We start from the raw sequence: 11,112 nt of genomic DNA, 5'->3' as shown, positions 1-11,112 counted from the left end.
GCTGCTGTGTATGTGATATGACGGTAGTTTTCTCAAATGAAACGGTAAATGCTAACGAAGTGACTCTCAGAGTAGCTGGAGATGACATCCGTGTTCATATCATCATATAGTGAGACGGCAGAAGCTGAAAACACCGCGAGCGTCATCCGTGCTTTAGTATGTGTAAACAAAACAGTGAGCCGCGCCATCAATCGGAAAAAAAAAAAAAATTTGCCCAGCCCTAATGCTTAATAAACATCCTTAAAAGGTACCACACTGCGCAAATGAGTAGGCAGATCATTCTACTGCCAATTTATGATGAAACAATCTAAAAAACAGAGAGATGTTATGAGAAAACCAGTACCCGGTGTTACTCGTTGGCAAAGAAAATGGGAAGTAGCTTTCTGAAGTTTTACTACCACTTACGGTCATATCTGTGTTTCACAGAACACGAGTCAACATAGACAAAAGGTAAACAGCATAATGAGAGGTCAGACAACATAATGAGACAAGATTCACATTCTAGTTCCGTAAAACAATGCCTCAAAGTCTGCGTCTGCTTTACTGCCTCATATTTGTGCTGGTTCATAAATGAGTCATCATTTTAGAGTTTCTAAATAGTTGACTGATATTTGTGATTTCTTTATGGTAAGTTGCTCAATTTCAGTGCCACCAGTTGTGTAAACACTGACTGTTTCCAAACAGGTTTCCCATACTTTAACCCTAGGCCTATATTTTATTGGTCATACCCACTGATAGTCCCGCCCAAAACTTTCCTTTTGCTAATTCTATCTCTTGTACAGACAGCATCTTTGAGTACCTTGAAAATCGTTCTATAAATATTACTATTCATATGCAATTTGGCCTGTCAGAGACTTTGACTATATATTTAATACACAGCCATATTTGTCATTTATTACATTTATACTTCAGGTCATATCTCTCCTCAACCTGAATTTTGTCCCCCACACTGTGCTGTGCTATTTTTCATGCTTTCACAACACTGCAAAACTATGTATAACAGCACATCTGAACTTGCTGTAACTGATATCTAGATTTAGTCAGCTAGCAGTTTCTGGGAATCATTCACAGAGGGAAGCTGACCAAGGTGAAGTCAATCACACCAGGGACCGTCCTGCTCGTCTAAAGCGGGATGCCTCTTCCTCTTTTTTTTTTTTTTACTTATACTATTTTTAACATTTGTGAGACATGATGCAAGAGCACGACACCCATTTGAATGTGTGGATGTAACAACAGCACTTTAAAGGGGATGAATGTTAAAACACTTTTTAGTGAACCATTGTGTTTTTAAAACCTATATTTAATCTATATTTAGCAAAGTGGAAAGAATTTTATAAGTATTAGCTAGCTTTTTTCCCCCGAAAATTTAATGTATGACATTACAGACAAAACAGCCTTTTTTACTGAAACGTTTTGGTGGTTTCACTAAAATTCCCCCAACTACAAAAAACTATACACTACCAAAAGACAACTCTACTGTAAATAGAAGGTCACATTTCCTGTACGCATGTAATACACGTATGACCTACTAATTTGTTTACTATTCCAAAAATTGTTTGGATTCTACAGTATCGACCTTAATTTTAATGTAAAAACATGCCATTTTTAACCTGAATGTGCAAGGCTTCCGGTATCACTCGCTTCCAGTTATTTTAGCTGTACAAAATCAGTCGATTATGTTACTAGATAATGCAAACTGGCATTTGGTATAATATTATTTTAATTTATCATAACCATAAAGGTGCTGGTTTGTAGCGCAAATAGTTTTACAGTTCACTGCACTTGGTTATTCTTCCAGGTATTTACCTAAAGCAGCTAATGAATCAGAAGTCTTGCATATTGACAGAAAATATCGTACTTCTATGTTAAAAAACAAGGTGGATAAACTGACACAGTAGTGTGCAGTTACAGTACAGTCACTTCAAACACAGCAAGTGATTGACGGGTCTAATAGCAGGCCACCAACCATACAGCCTAATTCACCAATCATTCAAGAAACAGACCAGAGAGTCATTTTAACTCGACTTGAGCTCGATTTCATGTTAACTAACCAAACGGGCAACACTTTGGCGTGCCGCAGAACAAAAGCAAACAGATAAACAATGCCAAAATGAGTTTGTTTACTAGTTGCCCTCCGCTGTGTATGTAAAAAGGTTTACTTTCTTAAAAAAATGTATTATTGCTGCTTTACGTGGATGCATTAAAAATCCACTTTACACATATTATACTGTATCGAATTGCACAGTTACAGCAACAGTGTTCCTCAATGACCTTGCAGAAAATAACACAGGCCTTGTTCAAGAAAGCATAGACCAAGGCAGGCATTTTCAAGCTCACACCACCATCTGCCCATCTCATCTCAACCTTGAGGCTCAACAAAAACAGGGTCAACGACACCGCATCACAACAGAGCACAGACTCAAACGTCACATTTCTACACGTCGACTGGCCCACTGCGATTCTGCTCGATGAAGGAAAGGGGGAAGGGAAAAGCGCAATAGATAAGATCTGTCTGTCCCATCCCCCACATCTTGCTTCAATCCACTCTCAGGCACTAGTTACATAACCGTGCCACTCTTCCACTTAGAGAGAGACGCAGATTTCAAACAAAGGCTGAGAGACTCAAATCATCTACTTGTAGAATCTAAGACAGACTGTATTTATAATTAAAATATCTTTGTTTGTATTTTTACGGCGTATTATTATAGGCCTAATTTTGGAGGGGGGCTATGTAAAAATGAGCTAGGTTAACCTAACCCCAATAGTAAATGACTTTAAAGGGTTAGTTCACCCAAAAATGAAAATTAGGCTGCGTTTTACTCACCCCCGAGGCATCCTAGGTGTATATGACTTTCTTCTTTCAGACTAATCCAGTCGGGAGTTATATTAAAAATTGTCTTTGAACTTTCCAGCTGTTTAATGCCACTCAGCGGGTGTTGCATTGCTTCAGTCCAAAAGAACTTAAATAAAAATCACCCATCCATAAAAAAAAGTGTCTCACACGGCTCTGGGGGGTGAACAAAGGCCTTCTGTAGCGAATCAATGCATTTTTGTAAGAAAAATATCCATATTCAAAACGTAATAATCACTTTAATGTAGCTTGTGCCAACAGTTGTACACAGAAGCAGTTCCGGGAGCATGACGTATGAGGTCAGCGTTGCGCATGCGCCGGTTAGTCTCGTGAAAACCAACGTACTTCCTTTTACAGGATTAAAGGAAGCTAAGTTTTCTTTTCTTTAGCAAAGGAAAACCAGTCTCCTCTTGGCTTATATCGAAATCCTCCAACATTCTTCTTTACAAATCCTCGTTTTGTACTTCTAATTCTTGACTGTTGTTTTGTTTTGATCTCTCCGCTGCATTTCCACGTGCGTCACTTCTGAGCGGTGCATGCGCAAAGCCGACCTCATACTTCATTCCCCCAGAACTGCTTCTGTTTACAACAGTGAGCGCAAGTTAGATTCAAGTGATTATTACGTTTTGAATATGGATATTTTTCTTACAAAAACACATCTATTCACTACAGAAGGCCTTTGTTCACCCCCGGAGCCGTGTGAGACATTTTTTTTTATGGATGGGAGATTTTTATTTAAGTTCTTTTGGACTGAAGCAATGCAACACCCACTGAGTGGCATTAAACAGCTTGAAAGATCAAAGACCATTTTTAATATAACTTCGACTGGATTCGTCTGAAAGAAGAAAGTCATATACACCTAGGATGCCTCGGGGGAGAGTAAAACGCAGCCTAATTTTCATTTTTGGGTGAACTAACCCTTTAAGGATTGTGATCTAAATAGGTTACATGTGAGCCATTACAATGGGAGTTTCCCAACACGCATGGCCTTCAAATTACGCACACACATACACATACAGTACAGAGCTCCCCACCCCCACAGTAGACTAAACACTATGATCCAAATATTTCACACACATTCATCTTATTTAGTCCAACATTTTACACTAAAAATACAACAGCACTCTCTGAGTGGCTGTAAAATATAAAATAAGCCACAAGTAGTAGTAGTTTGTGTTGGTGTCAAATGTAATCATATGCATTGCATGATCTGACAATGACAGTGTATATAATCAGTGTGCATACTAAGAAATATCACTTTACCTGTAAATAATTATACATTCATGATCCTGTCATGCCACACACACACACACACACACACACACTTGTTTGTCCAAACACTGAATGTGAGTTGAGCTCCCCTCCCCCACTCTCATAGAGTTTAGTGCATTGCCCACAACACTGTCATGTGCTCGAGCTCATCTTCATTTACAGTCTTATTATAAACACTGATTATAATTCACACAATGTTCAAATAATGTTATATTCACTTATATAAAGAACAAATGAGTGTAACTCACAAATTAACACCAGTTTTCAAGAGGTGCATCATTTATACAGAATAAGAGAAGAGTATTTATGTGAAAACTTCAACTTAAGTAGATTTTATGATGCATATTAGAATAAATGTTAAAATTGCCTAATATTAAATTATATTAAAATACCAATAATTAATATAACATCAGGTGCAAGGAAGTCAATTTAATGCATACTTGACTTAAAACAGTGTCAGCATTAGACACTAATGTCTAATGAAATGATGTTTTGCACACACCTAAACTACCAATCTGAAGTGGTGCTGCATTTACGCGGGCGCACACACACACACACACACACACACACACACACACACACACATTGCTGCCCATCCCCCACCCAGCCAGATCCTCCAAAAGAAATGCCCTTGCCAAATTATAAATCGCTATACATTGTTATTAAAAACACACAGAGGTACATTAACGCACATATGCTACTATATTATCGATATAACGAGTAAAATGAAGAAAACACTCACTTTAATACCCGGATGAGCGCGAGGGCTGCCTTTCACTGCTTGTGTGGAATTTCCTCCTCCTCGATTATTTTGTCAAATAGTGCTCAAACAAAGCGTTATAAAGCTGCTTTGAGGCGGCAGATCGTCAGATAAATTCCCAAACAAGAGTCCGGTCCCGTTCGCATCGGCGTGAAGCGGAAAAAAACCCTTTAAAAATAGATTTAAGAGCGATTGAGGTACATTGTGGGACTGTTTGCTAGTGGAGAAAGAGCCAAACGGTTCAGGAGCAGCCAACGGCTTCAGACACTCAAACACTGGAGAGGTGACCTTCCAGGCGAAAATGGGGGAGGCCTGGGCGGTTGTCTCTGCAGCTTTGTTGAAACTGAAGGAGGAATATCGCAATAACATGCCTGTTCGTTCCATCTCAATCGGCGTTTCACCCTAAACTGCGGCGGTGTATAATTTAAGCGGGTATTAGCCCTCCCGTAAACTACGGGACTGTTTATGAAACATAAATGGAGAGGTTTGTATATTGTAAAATTACATTAGATTCTACTAAACATTATTGTGATAGGTTAAGATTTATCTTTTGGAATTTTTTATAAGGTCATAAATGTCGATTATTGTTTGCTGAAAGAAGTACGACAGTGCTAAATGTAATTGTTTATATTTTGAACAAAATACTTTATTATTGTCATTTGTGTTATTGGTTTTTCATATTTTACTTGAATATTTTAACATTTTATTCCACTTTAATGTGCCATTTTGCTTGTTTTCATGTATTTGTTAGAATTATAGTTTGTAATAATAATAAGTTCCCTTAATGTAAAAAATGCACAATATGCAACAGTCGTTACATATTTAAATGTTATGAATGAAAGTGCAAACAGGGTTGTGCCAATAGACGATAGTATCGTGTATCCACGATAGTCAGAGATATCGCCTGTGGCTGATGCATTTGACTTTAGCAAGACGATTATTATTAGTATTTTTCAGCGTTTTTACAGTGTATTCCGTTGAGTTTATGAATGCAATAGCCAATCAGAGTTGGTCAGATGAGCCATCGCTGAAACACCAGAGTTTTGTTGTTCAGTGCGCTCGCTGACTGAATTCTGCTCTCTCGCAAATTCTCTCATCATAAACTACATGCGATGTAAGTATAAGAGATTCAGTCGTCATACAGTGTATCATAAAGTGCATAAACTCACGCTAGACTTAAGTCAGTGATGATGTTTTTTGATAATGTAAATATTTTTTGCTCGTTGTTGTTTGAATAACTATAAGCATTAAAATTAGTAACTTACAATGTTTCTTATCTATGCACAATCAGCTTGTAACACTCCAAAGAGAACGGAAAACTTGAAATCGCGTCATATGACCCCTTTAAATTGTTGTCATGTTAAATACAAATTCAGTCATATTAAAAATATTTTAGAACATCCATGCTACTTGACTAAAAAGATATAATGTGTAGTTAATAAATTACACTAACATTAGGCTGCTTATTACCCTTACACTGTCTGGCAATGAAACTAAGTAAATAATTAAATAAATTAGCTTGATAATATCATGTATCGGCGATCTCAAAGGCTAACGATAAGATGATATGGCTATGGAGCATATTGCCCAACACTAGTGCAACATATACCAAGAGAAGTATTCATTTAGAAAAAAATAATACTAAACTATCCTCTTCTTCACTATGTTAAAAGGTTATGTGTTATCTCAACTGTGTAAATTGGATATCAAAATAATTTTCTGTACATAATTACGTCCTGAGGTGGTGCTCATGTGCAACTTCAGTAGTTAACTTGAATTTGCCATAATCTTGCTAGCACGTGAAGGCAGCATTATGGTGTGTTCACGTCATTTCAAAATGACCGTAATTATATGTCAAAAAAAAAAAACATTTCAGTTTTCACCAAACTCATAATTACATGAGTTGTGACATCTAGTAAAATGGCAACAGTCTAGGATAGCTTGGTACCTCGACACATATTTCTGTTTGATTCAAATTTTTTTTATAGCCACTATTACCTGGTGTGATTTTTTTGATTCTAAAACATGTTACACAAACATTTAGAGGTGAACAACAAATTAATGTAATGAATAAATATTTTGCTGCCATCAACAACAAAGCCGCACATGGATCCATTTTGGCGTTATGACTGTTGCCATGGTAACAAATCATTTCTGAGTCTGAAGACATGAACAGCTCTGAGTAGAATCTCGTAATTACAGTAATTCAAGATATGAACGCAGCATTAATCCTTGGTATATGGGATGGGCGAGGGGTACAGTTGCCCCCGAAATAAATGCTAAATATCATGATTATATAATTATTTGATTAATCACGTGACCAGATGTAAAACAAATTTGGTTGCCATAGCAATCATGTTGGCCCTGTTTGAAAAATGCTGTCTTCGCTGGCAGTAAACAGAGATAGGAAGGCTTCAAGTTGCTTTCATCTGGTTGGTTTTGTGACGTGTGTGTAATAAATATGTGTAACATTTTTTTTACATCTTAAATGTAATTTGTTGTAGATCACTAGATGTAGTACGGAAGCCTGTCTGAACTTTTACGCAAACACGCTGTCTGTTAAGTCATTGACTGGGCAAAAAGGCTGGTTTTAAATACAGCCATTTTGTTCTTTTCCCCTGCTGACACTCATTTCTTACTCTCCTACACAATCACAGTGTTCAGGGTGGAGGGTTTGTGTCTGTTTGGCTGTAATCTTATCAAACCTCGAAGTGTGTAAAAGCCTTGAACAGAAGGTCTCTCCTCTTACCTGCTCTTGTCCTTTCGTCTTTTCTCCTTTCCTTCAAACATCTGTTTATTCAGTTCTGCCTCACACAAAAAAATCACTAGATGAGGAAATTAGGTTATTTAAATTAATTATCTACTAACAGCCATGCAGATGTATTCCATTATATTGATACAGTAGCATGAGATAAAATATTGAAATACTTTAAAACTGATTGATTAATTGATTTCCCCCCTACACCACTACTAAATACCCAACACATTTTTCCTTTTAAAGGGTTTACTGCATCCATCCATCCATCCATCAATGTGCACGTCAACTTGAGATATTCATTCCTTTAATCCAACTTTTTTTTATTAATAAACACTGATAACTAAATAAATCATATAAAAATGGAACAAATATGGCAAAAATTGATTAAATTAGCTGTAATTTCACAGTAAATTAGAAAACAAATTTAGTATGAATAATACCAAAACAATAATACCAAAATTTCACAGAAAATTCAAAACCCAACATTATAAAAATTACCAAAACATAACAAAATAGTTTAGTCTTCCAGAAAAAGAAATGAAATTGCTTGTAATTTCACAGTAAATAAAAAACAACAACAGTATAAATAATACCAAAGCAATAATACCAAAAATTCACAGTATAAATAATATAAATAATACTAATAATAATACTAAAACAACAAAAACAAAATAATAATTTAGTCTCCCAAAAAATAAATTAAATTCCTTGTAATTTCACAGTACATTAAAAAAAACAACAGTATAAATTATACCAAAGCAATAATACCAAAATTTCACAGTAATTTCAAAAACCAGCAGTATAAATAATACTAAAACAATGAGAACAAAATAATAGTTTAGTCTTCCAAAAGAAAGCAAGCCTTCCAATTCACAGTATAGTAGTAAATTCTCCAATACAGATTTGGAAAAAACAAAAACAAAACATAAATTCTAAAGAACTGCATGTATATTCGGCATCATAAAAACTAATTAGTCAATCATGGTTCCAGCTGTGGAGCTGCAGACAACAAGTTGGAGACTGGGACTCTCCCATGGCTGAGGTTTCAATGGCTGCGCTAACAAACAAAGCTGTATCCGATGCCTTGAAAACAAGAGCAGGGCAGCCATCTGGTCCTCCCTCAAAAGGGAAACTGATAAATTTCACTGGATTCAGGAGGAGAGAAAGACAGGGAGGCCGGATCAAGCGTGATTGTTCGGAGCATGGCACAAAAGAAACTCCTCGGTGAGCTGTTGGAAACAAAGCAGGGAGAGGATGGGTGTCAGTGTTTAGTGTAGGGCTCTGGCTCAGGGACTGCAGGGCAGGCTTCAGTGGCCATTAGTGTATACAACGTGGGAGGCAAAGGCAGGAGAGATTAGTGAATATTAAACAAATCTCTGTGTGTGGGTGTGCTGCCCAGGAGTATCTATAATTAAAATGCATGTTTGGACCAGAAAGGCTGTTTTGGTTAAAGGTGTGTGCGTGGTATGTTCTCTCCCCCGCCAACTAGTTGCTGCCCAGTAGAAATGCAATGAAAGCAATGAATGCTTGTCACCGTGGGACAAAAAGGCTCCTCGCACAAGCTCGATTAGGGGTTTAGAGAAGGTGCCAAAAGTCAGAATTTGACAATTTTGTAGCCTGCCCATGCCTCAAAAGCACACTGACAGGTTTATTAAAGGTTTTACAACAGAAATAGTACTTTATATGGCTCAAATCCACCAGATGAAACAAAAAGCATTATTTTTTCAAGATCATACTATTCAAAAGGGAAGCAAAAATAAAAAGGCAAATACACGATTTTGAAATACTAAAAGGTATTACAAAATTGTACGACAGAGATAACATAAACTCATGTAAGCCCATTAAAGGGGTCATATGATGTTGCTAAAAAGAACATTATGTTGTGTATTTGGTGTAATGCAATGTGTTTATGCAGTTTAAGGTTAAAAAAACATTATTTTCCATATAATGTACATTATTGTTTCTCCTCTATGCCCCGCCTTTCTGAAACGCGTCGATTTTTACAAAGCTCATTGTTCTAAAAAAGCGAGGTGTGCTCTGATTGGCCAGCTATCCAGTGTGTTGTGACTGGCCGAATACCTCAAGCGTGTGACGGAAATGTTACGCCCCTACCATACTGTGATGCTGTCTCCCAGCAGGACGAGACTCAGTCCAGCTGCTCTGCTTGTGCACATCCCATCATCAGTTCTCTTTTAGCAGTTTGTGGATTAGTGCGTACTGGAGACGTGAACCGTTTCAAACGATTCAGTTCGATTTGGTGAACTGGTTCGACCGGTTCACTAAGAAGATCCGGTTAAATAGAACGATTCGTTCGTGATCCGGACATCACTAGACGAGACAAAACCAATAAAACCCATTACAAATGAGGCATTTGTTGCATCCAGTGGGGACATAATTACGGATTATAATGACTTATACTGTCTATTTACACGTTGCGTTGCATCGCGCCACGTAAACATAAAACCATGTCTGCATTTGTGATCGGAGAAACAACAAACAACAAGCCTACTCTAAACTGCTCAAAACTCGAGTTTGAATCATCATTGGCAAATTATTTAAATATAAAAAACGTACTGACAGGCTGTGAGTCAGAAGCGCCAGACTGTCCTTGCAAAGTTGGAACTGCAGGACACCGGCCCTCCAGGACCGAGTTTGGACAGCCCTGTTTTAAAAGGCAATTAGCTTTTAATGAAACTAATGAAACTATAATTCTGTGGTGTTAAACCGGTTTTGTTTCAGAATCCAGATTTTACAGTGGACAAATGGTGATTCAGCACAGTACCAAACTGATTTATTGCACGTAAGTAAACAAAAATGTCTAAGTAATATTATTATACTATGAACTGCATGAGATCTAACAATATCTAAAATTAAAATCTGAAATTTAAAATGTAAAACATTTACTTTCTAAAGGTTGAATTTTGGTTTCATGCTCTCTGCAACTGATAATTCACCACACAAAACACATTGTGGTCATTACAAACAATGTTTATTCCCATTGAAAACCCATCTTTACTTTGGTCGTATTTTACTTAGTTTAAGTAGTTTTGTTCATGGTTTTCAAAGATGCTACACAGGCTATCTTTCTCATTTTGATGGCTTTATATCAAATAAGATAAATCTGTGCCAAAATAGTTTAATGCCATCAACAACAAAATATATGGCAAGCACTACATTTTATTTTCACATTTTGCATCTGAGGATATATGAGAACACACCTCAGAAGTTGAGAATGTGTAGATTACGTTAATAAAATATTAATTCATAATCACTATTATGTACCAAAAAAATGACCTAAATATTCAGATATCGCAATTAACTCCTGAGCAAATTATCAATATAAAAATTATCTATAAATCGATTTTTATTTCTATCAACCATACAATTTCATACTTAATGTATGTATTCCCTATAATAGTTATTTTCAATGTTTTAGCACATGCTGTTACTGCAATAGTCACCGCAGTCAAC

The 11,112-nt window shown here is 36.7% G+C and overlaps 1 protein-coding gene across 6 annotated transcripts in view; it reads right to left on the bottom strand.

Annotated features, from left to right (window-relative positions):
- Nucleotides 1-5,220, bottom strand: part of LOC107656066 (TBL1X receptor 1) — a 74,614-nt gene extending 69,394 nt beyond the window's left edge. For all 6 annotated transcript variants that reach the window (XM_016443740.1, XM_016443742.1, XM_016443743.1 and 3 more), the window contains exon 1: nucleotides 4,866-5,220. The gene's annotated coding sequence lies outside the window, so the exon portion shown is untranslated. The remainder of the gene's footprint in view (nucleotides 1-4,865) is intronic.
- Between the last annotated feature and the right edge of the window lie 5,892 nt (nucleotides 5,221-11,112).

The sequence above is a fragment of the Sinocyclocheilus anshuiensis genome, unplaced genomic scaffold (genome assembly GCF_001515605.1).
Source record: "Sinocyclocheilus anshuiensis isolate Anshui unplaced genomic scaffold, SAMN03320099.WGS_v1.1 scaffold51, whole genome shotgun sequence".
NCBI lineage: Eukaryota > Metazoa > Chordata > Actinopteri > Cypriniformes > Cyprinidae > Sinocyclocheilus > Sinocyclocheilus anshuiensis.
Note: the sequence above shows the minus strand (reverse complement) of the source record. Positions and strands in the feature narration are given on the sequence as shown.